Source organism: Lepisosteus oculatus, chromosome 14 (genome assembly GCF_040954835.1).
Source record: "Lepisosteus oculatus isolate fLepOcu1 chromosome 14, fLepOcu1.hap2, whole genome shotgun sequence".
Classification (NCBI taxonomy): domain Eukaryota; kingdom Metazoa; phylum Chordata; class Actinopteri; order Semionotiformes; family Lepisosteidae; genus Lepisosteus; species Lepisosteus oculatus.
The window spans coordinates 59,257,550-59,273,612 of record NC_090709.1 but is presented as its reverse complement, the minus strand read 5'-3'; positions in this window follow the sequence as shown (position 1 = coordinate 59,273,612).

The following is a 16,063-nucleotide window of genomic DNA, read 5'->3' as shown; positions in this document are numbered from 1 at the left end:
TTCAGTTAACACCCAGATGTGACAAAACACATTTAAGACTTGCATCCCCTTTAAATATGTATTTCCTTAATATCAGTTCTCTTCCCTCCCCAGGACACCTGCAAATTCACTAGAGCATATTAAAAGCTGTGTGTAAGTCTTACATGTGTTCTGTCACATCTGGGTGTTAAATTAATAGATGTGTTGTGTACTTTAATATGATTTGGCTCTACGCTTGTGTTTCTCAGGAGACAGCAGAAATATTGGGGATTTGCGGCTTCAGGAAATAATGTGAACTTTACAGGCAAATGTAAGGTTACGTTAAAGAAACAAAAACTTATTGTCACCTTTTTCAACGTGATTTTTTTAAGACATTTATTCGGAATAGTATATCTTCTCGTGTCTTTGGCTGTTATCCTACAATAACGGTGTTGAAATAGCAGGAATGTGCGGAAAGAATCGGAGATGGAACAGAAGATTCACCCAGTCGATAGTAAGGTTGTGTATGACCGCACACACTACGGTACCAGTGTTGAGTAGCTTGGTTTAAACCAGAAAAGAGTAGAAATCTAAGGTCTTCGGATCCGTAGTCAGACACGTTATCCATTGCGCCACTGGCATTCCTATAGCATTTCCATACAGCACCACATTGAGCTCAGAGCCGCTATTAGTAATACATCGCTCCGGTCAACATTTTCTCAATTAGATTCACGTGTTTTTGTACGTGTGTCTAATTACTAAGTCTTTCATTATGTCTGGATTAAAATAATGTCTCTTTTAAATTGACAAAGGTTTTATGAGTCTCCCCGAAATTCACACACGAAGAATAAAAGATATCGCGTTTAAAAAGAATCCAGAGACGCCGGCAATAGAAAACGGAGCGTCTTAAGTGCGGGCTATCACTGAACTAAACTCCCGATCGGTAAGTTTGTCGGCGGCTTTTTAATTGTGTTAGGAAGAGCAAACAGTCCACAGTGTACATTTTAAAGGTCTAAGCAAAACAATCAGACGTGAGGAATTATTCAGAAAAGGAGCCTCTCCTTTGTATACTGAGCTTTCGGGTGAACGTCAAAGTGAAAGACAAATTCGCAATTTTCACTTTTTGATTAAGGAACAAGAAAACACCATCCTTCAAACTGGATTCAGACCAGGGACATAAGAAATACTCGCTGCTTTTTCTACAGTCTTAAGAGCTAGCAACTGAGCTATCGAGAGGTCGGAAAATAAACGTTTAATCACACGCCCAGTTTAGCCCAGTCTAGTGTAGTGTTCCTCTTTATTTAAATCCCAGTTCGACATCCAAATACTCACATCCATAGTCTCGTTTAGTAGAAGAAATGGACCAGGCTTCTACTCTATAAACGTCCAGAGTTCTTATAAAACATTTAAAGGGATATCAGTGCAGGCGGAAATTGACTCGTTTTCTAATGGGATCAGGATCACATAAAACCTTTCGTTTGGATTGAGAAGAGGATCATGGTGACACTCAAAACATACAGATGCAGCCATTCAAAATGCGCGGGCGATACCGCATTAATTTCCGGTACGCTGTACGCAGTCTACCGCAAGCTACCGGTAAATACCGCGAGTTACCGTAAATTCTCCTATAATACGACAAGCAAAATAATAGTATCCGGAATTTCCGCAAGGTGGAGCTAATAAAGCTCAACCTCTCATGTTTGAGCTGTGGCCAGTCTTTAACGAAGATATTACTAATAGTATTAATAATGAATGACCTTGGACAAGCTGTAAGTGTAAACTCAAAGTATTGCCCTGGTCAACATTCTTTTTTTCATTGACCGTCTTTGTAAAAGTAACACCACAGGATTTCGCAATCACACATTTGTTTCCAATCATGCAAAGTACAGTGATTCACCATGCCTTTCACATGCTCATAAAAAAGATTGATTTAGGAACATAAACATATTACTGTATGAAAACTGTACTGTATACAGTATGTATATGTATATTTAATGTCTTAACTGTGCCCGTTTAAGTATTGAATATTCATATCTAATTTTACCACTGAAGGGAAATCTTATTAGCTGAGCATAAAAAGAATAGGAGCATACTGCAACGCGTGTGAAGGCCATAAACGATATTAATTTTGGAACATAAACATACAGTATATAGCTGGTCTTGGTACTTTAAAGAAAAAAATACACACCAGTATTCCATTTCTCCCTAAACATTTTAAGTCTTTAACTAACATGATACCGGAGTCAACAAGCATACTTTTAGAATTTGATTAAAAGGGAATATAATATGGAATCGCGTATCTAAAGAATTTAATAACGGTATGATTATATTCGTGTACTGCGACAGGGCTGTGTAAGGCTGTTTCGCCTCCCTGTTCATGCGAGTTGTCTTGTAGCCTACTGGTCTATGTGTGTGACTAACAAAGCACAAGTTGTGTGTTTGAATCCAGCTGGTGCTGGACCTTTCTTTTAACAAACATTTCTTCGAAAAAATAGAATAGCGATATTATGGACAATCAATTGACTTTTATATTTCAAAATATCGCAACATGATCGATTCTAAGTCATTTTTGATAACAATGAATAGTCACCTTCTTCCCTTCTGACAACGGTTCCTGCTTCTATTGTGTGTGTGTGTGCAACAGAGTAAATTTTTATAGAGAATTGGAGGCTGGACAGTATGCGTTACAATATAAACATTTATATTGATTTAAATCGTGTTCTGATTTAAATCGCAAACGCGTGTTTAATTATGTGTTTTTTAATCATAATCAGGCTAATGCATTTCTACATTTTCTGTATGAACCAGCTTAGAGGTTCAAACAGAAAGACAGCTTGTGTTTAAATTGAGTGTAAGGTAATTTATGCTTCTAAAGTCATGGTCAGCATTTATTATTGTACTGTGCTGTAAACTTTTTCTGTGCCTAGTCACATTATTTTATAGCGTTTTTGTTGTGTTATTAAATCCGGTGGCGCTGTGTGTTAGTTTCCTGACTCCCATGTCACATGGTCTGTGATTGTATCCCATGGAACTATGACTTTATTTTATAACAAACATTTCTTTGAAAAAATGAAACGTTTCCCTTGGTCAGAGATTAAATAAAACCTCACTCACACCAAACAAATTTATATTTCAAAATATCACGGCATGATCGAATTTAAGTCTTTTTAATAACAATGAATAGTCACCTATGCGTTACAAAATATACATTTATATTGATTTGAATCGCGTTTTGATTTAAATCGTAAACGCGTGTTTAAATATATGTGTTTAAAGGCGATATACTATGTAGCGGCGAGGCTTAATAATAAGACAGAATTAAGTGTTTCTGAGCTTTCCCAAATTTGGCCTCATTTCTCTGTTCATCTCTGTGGTGCAGCCACAGAGAAACCATTCATGCAAGGTGATTTAAGGTCCAAGGACAGCTCCCAAAGGGGGATGCACTTAGCTAAGCCTGGCTATCATGATCAATGGTCACCCATTGGCGCCTATCTGTCTAGGGAGTGCCAGTTGGACATCTGGATTGCATTCCTAAGTGTCAGGACTAAGTGACTCATATCTCACCTTGATCAACCAATCAGGGACTGGTAGGGCCGAGTAACCCACGTGGGACTCTGATGCCCATGGAACTTTCAGCCAATCAATGAGCTGAAGTTCCTCCAGGTAAAAACAGGCAACACAGAGATTCAACAAGATTCAGATTCAGATTCAGACTCAGATTCAACAATTCTAACGGGAATTCAAAGGAGAATACCAAGGGCAGGACATTCTCGCAGCGCGCCTCCTGACCATCCTGAGACTCAGCCCGGACAACCACGGAACGGCCAGTGTGTCCGAGTGCCAGAACTTTCCTTTGTTCTAAGAGTCTAGAGTGGAGGTTGCCAGAGAGTAACCAGCAGCAGGCCTCGTGAACAGGTCGGAACTGTGGACAGCTGAATCACTATTCAGAACAATCTCTTCATCAGGAACGAACCGGTCCTCTTCCTGACTTGCTGGGACCCACAGTCGTCTTTTCTCCTGTGCACAAACTTTGCTAGTTAAAGCCAACAGTGAGCATCAGCAGCGCACCGTCGCAAGCCGCACATCACAGCCTGGCACGGAGCCAGAGAGCGCGGATTGGACAGCAACAGCCTGCAACTGTTCCTTTGTGCCCGCAGGAGATCTGAATCCCCAAAGATTGGATGAGTATTCAACTTCAATGCATTACAGCTCGAGAATTCAATTGTTATCCCAACCAGTTGATATCAATTTAATTCCTAAGAGTTATGTACTTGTTTGAGTATCTAATGTAGAAGTTGTAACCAAGTTCACTTTACGAAACGGTCTTAATGAATGATATACTGAACGTATGTCCTCTTGATATGTGTAACTCTTTGTAACTGATTGAATATATAACGTTTGTATTCTGATAACCCTCTCGATAAGATCTGTTAGGTTTTTATGCATATTCTATGTATTAATAAATGTATCCTCGTGTATTAGTACCTGTGTGTGCGCGTTGTTTGAGTTATGTCGCATGGTTGGATTCTAAAGCCATCAAAAGAATCAACTTTGTGATTTACTGCTACAATTAATAATTGTCTCAGTAAATGCCCAAACCCTACAGAACTGGTGCCTTCAGAGAGCCACTATGATTACATATTTGGCGTCCCTGAACCGGCATAATCTACAACTATATAAAAGCGCTGATTCCTATGGAGTGTGTTCCGCCGGGGATTCAAAAAAATTATTTTAAATAGGCTGATAGAGCTTAGACTACTGTAACTGTATTCTAGCCTGTATTACAACAGAACATTGGACAATGCAACGTAAATTGCAAAAATGCACTTGGAATCTGTCCAAGCCCTCCTACAAAAAATATTTAAACTGCGACACTGATCATTCATCTCTAAATAAACTTTATTTTATATAGCGTTTTAAGCTCGTATTATTATAAACTTTCTTGGAAAAATGTATTTTATGTAAACCATGTTTGCTATTAATTCATTTAGGGCTAAAATATGTTCATTGTCTTCCAATCGAGTCGAGTTGACATTGGAAGCCTGCCACACCCGGACTGTTAAACCAACGCATTAGCACGTCAAAGCCCACTGAGGGTATTGAGCCAGTATTGGCTTTAGTATTCCCTCCCTCTCCCCTCAATTCAATTCAATTCAAGGTGTTTTATTTGCATGATAGATGGGTACAAGCAGTGTTGGGTATGTATATTGTAACGCTTACTGCCGACAGGCACTGTGTAAGAGCCGGCGTACCAGAGCAGCGCACCGAGGGAGCGTCTGCATTTATAACTTAGTTTTTAAAATTAGTCAAGCAATATGAAGCATCTCCTTTTACTTTTAAGTCCCTTAAATACATTGAGCACAGTTTTCTCACCACTTAAGATTGCTTTTGATACCATCCTTACACAAAGCAGAAGGGAAATCTTAGTGCCTGAGCATAAAAAGAATAGGAGCATACTGCAACGCGTGTGAAGTCCATAAACGATATTAATTTTGGAACTTAAACATACAGTATATGGCTGGTCTCGGTACTTTAAAGAAAACATACACACCAGTATTCCATTTCTCCCTAAACATTTTAAGCATCGAAGTCTTTAACTAACGTGATACCGGAGTCAACAAGCATACTTTTAGAATTTGATTAAAAGGGAATATAATATGGAATCGCCTATCTCAAGAAATTAATAACGATATAATTATATTCATGTTGCAAAAGAACTGCAACGGACATAAAAACTCAGTTAAATTTTCTTTTAACAAACATTTCTTCGAAAAAATAGAATAGCGATATTATGGACAATCAATTGACTTTTATATTTCAAAATATCGCAACATGATCGATTCTATGTCATTTTTGATAACAATGAATAGTCACCTTCTTCCCTTTAAAAGCTAGCAAGACAGGTTTCGATTCACATTAGCTGGCGAGTCTTGTTAAAAAAAACTAATGATAATGTAACATGCCACTGTTCATGAACAAAGTTATACTGAGATTTCTTAGATACGCGATTAAAAAATAAATAAATAAAAATTTGAATCTCCTGCGGAACACATTCCATAAGAATCAGCGGTTTTACAGTATATATCGCCTTTAAAGGTGGCTTCTCAAAACGCTTTACGGGATAAAAACAACCAGAACAGCAGCAACAACAATATTGTATTTCAAAACCAAGTAATAACTTAACTATACAGTACGTGCAAATGTTTCGTATGTTGCTGTCGTGAATGCCTGCCTACCCATAAGTATCTTATTTGCCTTGAGTCCTGTCTACAGTATCTCTGTCCCCCTACCCCCCGTCTCTCCAATTGTTTGGTGTTAATGTGTTGTTAAGTGTGAATTTGTACCTGTTTCCCTGAGGTCTGGCTTTTTTTCTGGAAAACCATAACTCTGGTCTTGTCCAGATTGACTGTCGGCGCCCAGGTCTGACAGTGCTGCTCCAGCAGCGCCAGGTTCTGGCGCAGCCTCTGTTCTGTGGGCGACAGCGGGACCAGGTCGTCTGCAAAGAGCAGGAACTCGATTTCCATAATTAATGCAGATCAGTAAATCAAGGGACAAAACAATTATTGCGCCCGGCTCCTCAATGGGCTTTGACGTGCTAATGCGTTGGTTTAACAGTCCGGGTGTGGCAAGCCTCTAATGTCTCCAGACTTCGGCAAGAGGCACCCACCTTTCATTGGAAGCCAATGAACATTCTAGCCGTACATGTGAATATAGCATAAATACACAAAGGGATTGGGTGAGCTCCCATCACAAAAAAAACTGCGAACCTGCACTACAGCGACCATAGTACAATATGGAGACCAAGACCTTTTACGGGAAGAGACGGGGTGCTTCTGCCGCCCCAGCTTCCAAAGAGCGAAGGGTAAGCAAATACAGCAGACTTCATCTGAAATACGTTATTACAGCGTATATTACAAGGTATTATTGCCGTTTTGAATTTTAAATTCAATTATAATTATTTCTTTGTAGCCTGTTCTTCAAGAAAACACCGCACGGGCGAAACGATCTACCACCAGGACAGTAAAAAAGAAAGCGGTAAGACGGAAAAAAAGAAAAGTTTATTTTGACTTCTGTTCCGCGACTGATGAATACTACTGTGTGACTTTATTTCTTACATGAATTATGTTATTTTGCCACAGGCCGTGGGTCTCTGCTCTCGGCCACTGGCCAGGGTGCCAACCTGTAGAAGCAGCACCTGTGTGGAGACATTTTGGCAGCAGCGGGAGCAGTACGACGCATTACTGGGGAGGACTGGGAGGCTAGAGACACTCCTGAAAATGCAGAGGAAGGAGACAGTATGTTCCAGCAGTCAAACAGTTGAGCAGCTGTCTCTCGAAAAGTGCCTCTCCCCGCCGCGCAGGTTGCAATGCCTGGCGGAAGCTCTGCCCCCCGCAGAGCACACACCGCCTCAGTACACTCCATCCCGGCCTCTCCGTTCACCACCGCATGGGAATTGGTTGATGCTGTCCCCGTCGTCTATCTCCCCCCAGGAAGCACAGCAGAAGTCACAGACGCCAGTGGGAAAAATAATTCTCCCAGATGTCCAACTGCTACCCATCACTCAGGAGATGGAGGGAGGGTTGTACTTGCAGTGCATCGGCATAGACGGGAAAACAAGAGCCGACCGCTACGCCACCCTCATGTTTCGAAATCTTGTGACTTTTGAAATTTACTGGGGGTGGACCACGTCTGTAAATTTTGATGGGTCCAGAGGCAAAAGTGCCTTGCCTTAGTAGCCTTAGGAAACCATTAGGAAACCATTAGTAGCATGGTGAATCGGAGATTCTCAACCCTTACTTTGTGCGACTGGAAAATAATTCGTGATCGGATCAACGAAATGCTTCGTAGAAGGAGGTGCTCTTTTCCTCTCGTCTAACAGTCTGTCCACAAACACAACATTCCTGTTAGACAAGAGGAATGTAAAAAAACAATTACTTTTGTCAATGGAAACCTGTGTGTGTGTGTGTCTCTCTCTGCTGGATGTCCCTCTCACTCTCTGCTGAATGAATAAAAGCATTTTTATTAAAAACGCGTTTGCGTTTGTCTGGTATTTACTTTTGTCCCTTTTAACTGTTTTTCCCATCTACGTTTTTGCTTTGAGATGCCACTTTTAAAGGTGATATGTAAAATAATGTTTTTTATTATTGTTATAGAGAAACATGATCAGATTTTCCCTGGTTCAGAAAAAAGATCTAAAGTGCTACATCTAACTTTCTTAATTCGATGTATTTAAAGCAGTGAACTACTGTAGATGTGACATAACATTCAGAAATACAATCGAGAATAGTTTTGTGGTGTTTGTTTAGATTAAATGTTCCTAAAACGTATAACGTAACAAAATTAAAGACGATTAAAATCTGTAATCTTTCCACTTGTACTGTATGTCATCGGAAAGTTCCTGCTTTGTGTAAGGATGGTATCAAAAAGTAATCTTAAGTAGTGAGAAAGCTGTGCTCAATGTATTTAAGGGACTTAAAAGTAAAAGGAGATGCTTCATATTGCTTGACTAATTTTAAAAACTAAGTTATAAATGCAGACGCTCCCTCGGTGCCACTCCGGGTGTAAAGATCAAAATATACATTCGTCCCGGGCAGAGGCCGAAGAGTGCCCGGCTGGGGTGCGCGGGGAAGAGCAGGACAGGAGTGAAAGTGGTCAGAGCGGGGTTTAGGAAGGCGTACAGTCTGGGCAGGTATAGATTACACTTTTCTAAAACGTATTTGAAAAATAAAAACTATTACAATCTAATCCTTCCACGTTTGATCCCAAAATCCCAAGAAAAATAAATCTAAACGGGTAGAAAGCTATGCTGAAAGTTTATTAAGATACTTAGAAGACAAAGATACTGTATCAATTTATGTTGCATTAGCCTGATTATGATTTAAAAAAACACATATAATTAAACATGCGTTTGCGATTTAAATCAAAACACGATTTAAATCAATATAAATGTGTATATTGTAACGCATACTGTCCAGCCTCCATTTCTCTATAAAAATGTACTCTATTACACACACACACAATAGAAGCAGGAAGCAGAAGCAGGGACCGTTGTCAGAAGGGAAGAAGGTGACTATTCATTGTTATCAAAAATGACTTAGAATCGATCATGTTGTGATATTTTGAAATATAAAAGTCAATTGATTGTCCATAATATTGCTATTCTATTTTTTCGAAGAAATGTTTGTTAAAAGAAAAGTCCAGCACCAGCTGGATTTGAACACACAACCCGTGAGTTGGTAATCGGGCACGTAGACCAATGGGCTACAAGGGAAGTCGCATGAAGAGAGAGGCGAAACAGCCCTACACAGCCCTGTCGCAGTACACGACTATAATCATATCGTTATTAATTTCTTGAGATACGCGATTCCATATTATATTCCCTTTTAATCAAATTCTAAAAGTATGCTTGTTGACTCCGGTATCACGTTAGTTAAAGTGTGTTAAAATGTTTAGGGAGAAATGGAATACTGGTGTGTATGTTTTCTTTAAAGTACCGAGACCAGCCATATACTGTATGTTTAAGTTCCAAAATTAATATCGTTTATGGCCTTCACACGCGTTGCAGTATGCTCCTATTCTTTTTATGCTCAGGCACTAAGATTTCCCTTCAGTGGTAAAATTCCATATAAATATTCAATACTTAAACGGGCACATATTTAAGACATTAAATATACATATACATACTGTATACAGTACAGTTTGCATACGGTAATATGTTTATGTTCCTAAATCAATCTCTTTTATGAGCATGTGAAAAGCATGGTGGATCGATTCTCAAAAATTACTGTACTTTGCATGATTGGAAACAAATGCGTGATTGCGAAATGCTGTGGTGTTACTTTTACAAAGACGGTCAATAAAAAAAAGAATGTGGACCAGGGCAATACTTTGAGTTTACACTTACAGCTTGTCCAAGGTCATTCATTATTACTACTATTAGTAATATCTTCGTTAAAGACTTTGATGGCCACAGCTCAAACATGAGAGGTTGAGCTTTATTAGCTCCACCTTGCCGAAATTCTGGATACTATTATTTTGCTTGCTGTATTATAGGTGAATTTACGGTAACTAGCAGTATTTACCGGTAACTCGCGGTAGACTGCGTACAGCGTACCAGAAAATAATGCGGTATCGCCCGCGCATTTTGAATGGCTGCATCTGTATGTTCCAGCAGTCAAACACTAGGGTGTCAGCCGTCTCCAAACAGACCTTCATCTCCTGAAAAGTGCCCCTCCCTGCCACACAGGTTGCTGTACCTGATGCAATGCGTATCTCCATACAACCCTCCACCCCCAGCAGAGCACACCCCCTCAGGACCCTCCATCCTGTCCTCTCTGCTCACCACCACTAATGAATTGGCTGGTGCCGTCCCCACTGTCTCTCTCCCCTCAGGAAGCACCATCTACACAGCAGAACTCACAGATGCCACGTACAGTTCTCCCAGATGTCCACCTTTTGCCCATCAGTCAAGAGAAGGAGGGATTGAATGTGCAGTGTGTCGGCACAGAGGGGACAGCCAGAGCCGACCGCTACGCTGCTCTTCCGTTTCGCAATTTTGGGACTGGGGGTGAACCACATCCATAAATTTTGACTGGTCCAGAGGCAAAAGGGCTTTGCATTCTCCAGGGAAACATAGGTATGGTGAATTGGAGATTCTCAGAACTTACTTTGTATGATTGGAAACCGATACATGATAGGATAAACAAAATGCTTCAAAGAAAGAGGTGCTATTTCTCTCTGGTTTTAGTCTGTGCAGCAATAAAACAATCAGATTAAACAAGAGAGAGTGCGACATTACTTTTCGTCAATGAAAAAATAGTCTTTTCATGTTTATTTAAGTGTCCTTCTTTCGTTTGGATTGCATTAAACAACTCGGGAGTTATTGTTATGATTACTCTATTATCGAATCCTCAACTCGTTCACTTTTTGTTATTTTGGGAACATTTTGACATGTTGCTTTTAGCCGTCGATTCTGTTGAATTCACTCAGTTTGTAATGTAGGGTGTAGGGTAAGTTAAACTTTGATACAAGACAAATGTATTTCCCACAAGCTGTACTGTATTAGCATTAAAAGCATACAACATGACACTGTATGCACGTGGCACATCTTTGTTCAACTTAAGAAAAAACAGGACATTTGATTGTTGGTTGCTTTATGTTAAAGGCCAACAATGACACCAGAAAACTGAAAGTTCCTTCCCCTCCCCAAGTAGAACTGTCTAATCTACATAAACACAGTGGGGTGTAACACCTAGCCTAGACTTTGTGAGAAGTATGGAGCTGCGTTGCATTAAAATGGCTGCAATGGAATATACATAGTAGGCAAAAGTTAATTTCAAGCTGAAAAGAAAAGACTCAACATGTCTCCTCTATACATCTTCCATTTAGACCATCCAATCATTTATTATTAATATCTTCCATATCCCATTAAAATCAGAAAGTTTCTTACAAGTGTAAATCCAACTTTTTTCTAATCGCTTTATCCAGGACAGGTAACAGTTTCACCAAAATTATTTGGTAACTTTTTACGATTGTCAGACTTCAGAATGCTTCAACTGATGCTTAAAGATATGGCATAATGCGTACTGTGTTAAAGAGCTATTGAGCACAGAACATCTTTACACTTGTGAAAAGATTTGCACGTGCAGTTTATTCTTATCTGTGTGAAAACAGAAAATATCGATGGAGTTTCAGAAAGTAAACAGAGGTCTGGAACACCATATCTCAGATGTTTAATAAATTGAAGTTTGTGAAAACAGTGACAAATCACCACCAAACAAAATACAATTTTAGAATACAAGCAGTTTGAAATTATTAGTTATTAATAAATCACTTAACTTTGAACATGTTGTGATATTTAGAAATAGCAACAAATCAATATAATTTACTATTTTAGTTTTTCAAAGAAATGTTTTTGTTAAAGGAAAACTCATGCCAGGAGCTGGGTTCAAACAAAGCTAAAGCTGAAAAGGGCAGGCAAAATGTTTAAGTAATCATGGGTGAATGAGACAAATTGATGCAGATGTTTAGAAAGAAAGTGGACTATGGTAATATTTTGAGCTTACAGCCTATCCAATATTATTTTTTATTAATCTTTCATATCACATTAAAATGCATGTTTTTTTTAAATGTAAGAGAATACACAACGCGTGTCCTCTATAACACTTCAGTGTACTTTTTAATCAGTTTAATTTTTATCAATGTTATACAAAGCTTAAAATTATTAAATTGTATGTACCGTTTAGACTGTTAAATTCTGTAATTGACAAAAGATTGTCCCTCAGTATTGACAGGGATTCAAAACCAAACATTTTCTAGCAACAGCGCAAATGCTGCACATGAGACATTAAGCTTTCATAGCTCCGCCTGGCGGTTTTACAAGATATTTCACCCTACTTTGATACATCATGCGGTATCCTACAGTTCTTTGCAGAACAAGCACTGCTATTTACTGCACATTTTGAATGGTTGGATCTGTAGTTCTACTCAGTTTGGTGTATTCTTGATAAACCAAGCTGGTGCCCTCCCTCCAACTCACCATTCCTCCTTTATGGTAGTGTATGCAGAGAAACCCATGTATATAAACCCACAGGGTCAATTGCAATGGACTTCCCAAGTTAAAACACAGCCGCGTACTAAGTTAGTACGGTACATTCTGGAGATCATCTCCCGCTCCGAGTTCAATTGCAGCAAAAACATGTGGAACAAAGATGGAGCTCAGCTTAACTTGTGCTTAATCCGGTTCCAAGGGCTCGGCCTTGTTATACTAATTAGCCCGAACTAGAGAGGACTGTACATCAGAACACTTCTGATTAGTAGGATAATACATAGGCCACATTAATATACAATTACTTTTCTGTTTCTTCTTTATATTCAAGCTAAATTTCCTGACAAATCAGTTAGTTTTTAATTTAAGAATTGCATTTAGGCTACAATTCACCTGATGAGGCTACGTCATTATTAAATGAGATACCCAATTGTAATTAGTCATGAAACAAATGAGAACCGCAGCTGTGCATTTGAAATTAAACACTACTGTATTATTGCAGCATTAATTTTGTTTAACACTCCAGATGAATAAGTGGACACATCGTTATAGCTAAATCATTACAAAACACATCGACTAATAACCAGTAAAGTTAAGTTTAATTTTTAACAGAACTGGAAATTAAACTTGTGCAAAAAAAAAACAATTGTTCCTCTGACCTAAGCATTTTTTTTTTTTAAGGCAATACATTTCTTTAGCAGGGTGTGCCTTGTGCTTACTTTTCAGAACTTTGATTTTCTCTCTCTCCTGTATCAGTAGGAGCGTACATTTCAAATTAAGTTATTTTTTAGTCAGTTCCAATGTCTTCCTTTCAGTTCAGCTCAACTTGTGCTTAATAAACATTTGGAACAAAGTTGGAGCTCAGCTCATCTTGTGCTTAATCCAGTTCACAGGGCTCAGCATTGTTGTTGTACTATTTAGCCCGAATTGCAGGGGACTGTGCATCAGAACATTTCATCTGATTAGTAGGTTAATTCATAGGCCATGCTAATTACTTTGTCTCTTGTTTAAAATTAGTCAGGAAATTTAGTTTAAATATAGTTTTTAAATGTAAGAATTGCATTGAGGCTACAATTCACCAAATGAGGGATACTCAATTGCAATAAGTCACAAAACAAATGAGAACTGCAGCTGTGGGCTTGAGACAGGACACTACTGTATTGATTTGACATTCATTTATTTTTAACAGAACTTAACTGAAAATTAAACTTATAAAACTACCTGAGCAAATATATACAACAATTATTGTTCGTCTGACCTTCTCAGAATCAGTTCCAGCATCTTCCTTTCAAAGTGGGGAAGTGCTTGCTGGCGTGTTGTTTTGCCAAGTCGTGCCTATCCTTTATAACGGTATCTTCTGACACCTTTGCACTATCCAACTACATTACAATACCAGCACTATAACAGGAGTCATAAAAACACAAGAAGCCACATTGAACGAGTCATTGGATCACAGCCACAGGACAGAAAAGGGACTGTAAACCATCATAAATCACTTAAGATGCCGAGTTTTTTCCTTTAACATACTTGGGTGCCACCTATTTCCTCCTCATCCCTGCTTTCCTCCGATAACCACAAATACGGAGACCCATCACTAAAATATTTAACAAATCTATCCAGTTGACTCCTCGATTTTATAGAACACATAAAAGCCTCACGCTACATTTATATAAATAATAGCTTAAGTTCTGTTCTCTTCACTCCCTAGCACCTTAAACTTCACAGCTACTAGTAATGATTAACATTCAACATAATAAGTAAGTGTCACTTTTGTAAATACCCACATTTATTAATAACGAAGTTGATTAATGTGGTATGAGTGTTAAGCAATTTTAATTAAATATTACCATGTTTCCAAGCGACGGACGCATAAATTCAGTACGTGGTAACGATATTATTTCCCCTATATTCTGGAGCCTTCTAATGCGATTCTTCGTTACACCAAGTACGGTACTAAGTTGCTCAAGCCATATTAAGAGGTGGTTTAAAATAATTCACTAGTTTAGTCACTTCTAGAGGGCAACAACTATTACTCTGTGTTCGTTGCAATTGAGAACAGGTTTAGTACGGTGCTGGACTAAGCACAGCAGCAACGTTCGTTGCAATTGGACTTAAGGTGGAGCACAACTTCAGACCACAGCTGCGTACTAAACACGGGTTGAACGCCTGTTAGTACTTCACTTTCAGTTTGTTGCAATTAACCCCTAGACTTTGCACTATGAAGGTGTAAATCAAGCTCAAGCAGAGACAACCCATTAATGGCTTTCATAACTTCCATTAGTCTCCACCTCTGTCTTCCCTAACTCATTCTTGATCTTCCTAAACTAGGCGTTTAACTGAAATTCAGCCCAATGATACTGTTTAGTCTGAGAAAAAAAATATAATAAGCACTATTCCTGACAGCCTGAAAAGAAACACAGATTCCTATAGCCTCAACTGAGCAAAAGAGTCCGTTTCTGCACCTTCTGAAGTATTATTTAAAAAAAAAACACCAGCACTGGCTGGAGAGGCTGTGGGTGTCCGGGCTCAGCGGTTATATAGGACAGGACTCATTGCTCTGCGCTGCCCATGCGGAATGCGCGTCTCCTCCCTCCACACGCCACCGCCTCGCTAAACCGCCTTCATACTCCCCAGCGGCAATAACATCTCCATTTATTAAATTTATTCTTCCATCTTAACCCAGAAAACTCCTGGGACGTTTCTGTGAACCGGTAAAGCTCTCTCTGTTGGTGGTCACAAGTAGAAACAATGCACGAGCTGAAAGCAGGAAGTCAAAGCACTCCTCCCTCACTGTATGTCTGGGTCCAGACTTCCGATAACTCCTAAAAGTGAATTTCCAGAAAGCCATATTAAAGTCTCCCATCCGTTCGTTTCAAATACATAAATTAGATGAGTTTGGGTACTTTTCTGATGTATTTTAATTGTTTGGCACTGTACCTTGTTAAATATGTTACAAGCAAAGTTTATCAACTTCATGCGAGGTTTTGCGTGGATACAAAAACATTATATGATATCTATAACACACGTGAATAGTGAATCTGAATTAATCAGAATGCCTCGCAGCACCAGAATTGTTATTTACATATTTTAAAAATACATCTGGTGCATCTGAAGACAGAATAAAACCCAGAACTGTAAAAGGACGACAGACCATTAAACTGTCTGGTGATATTGCTGCATGGGGCGCAAGATCACAATAGAACACGTTATTGTAAAAAATGTTTACATTCGTGAATGTGAATTTTTTTGAATTATACCAAATGTCCGTTAAATAATGAATTACGTTTATCAGACCATAAACACTATTATATGAAAAAAAACATTTACTATATATGCATTTAACTTGCTTTTTTTAAAAAAACATGACAATACGGTAGATAAAAATTGTTGTTCAGCGCTCTTGTATTAAATATACTCTACCAGCCTTTTAAGTCATGTGTCAGACATAAAGTGTATAAAATTCGCTAAATCAAACAAAACACAAGCGCTACGAAAAAGAAAAAATGTGTTTATCCTGCAATTTTATCTTGCTGAAACGTTTTTTTTTCTGTGGCACTA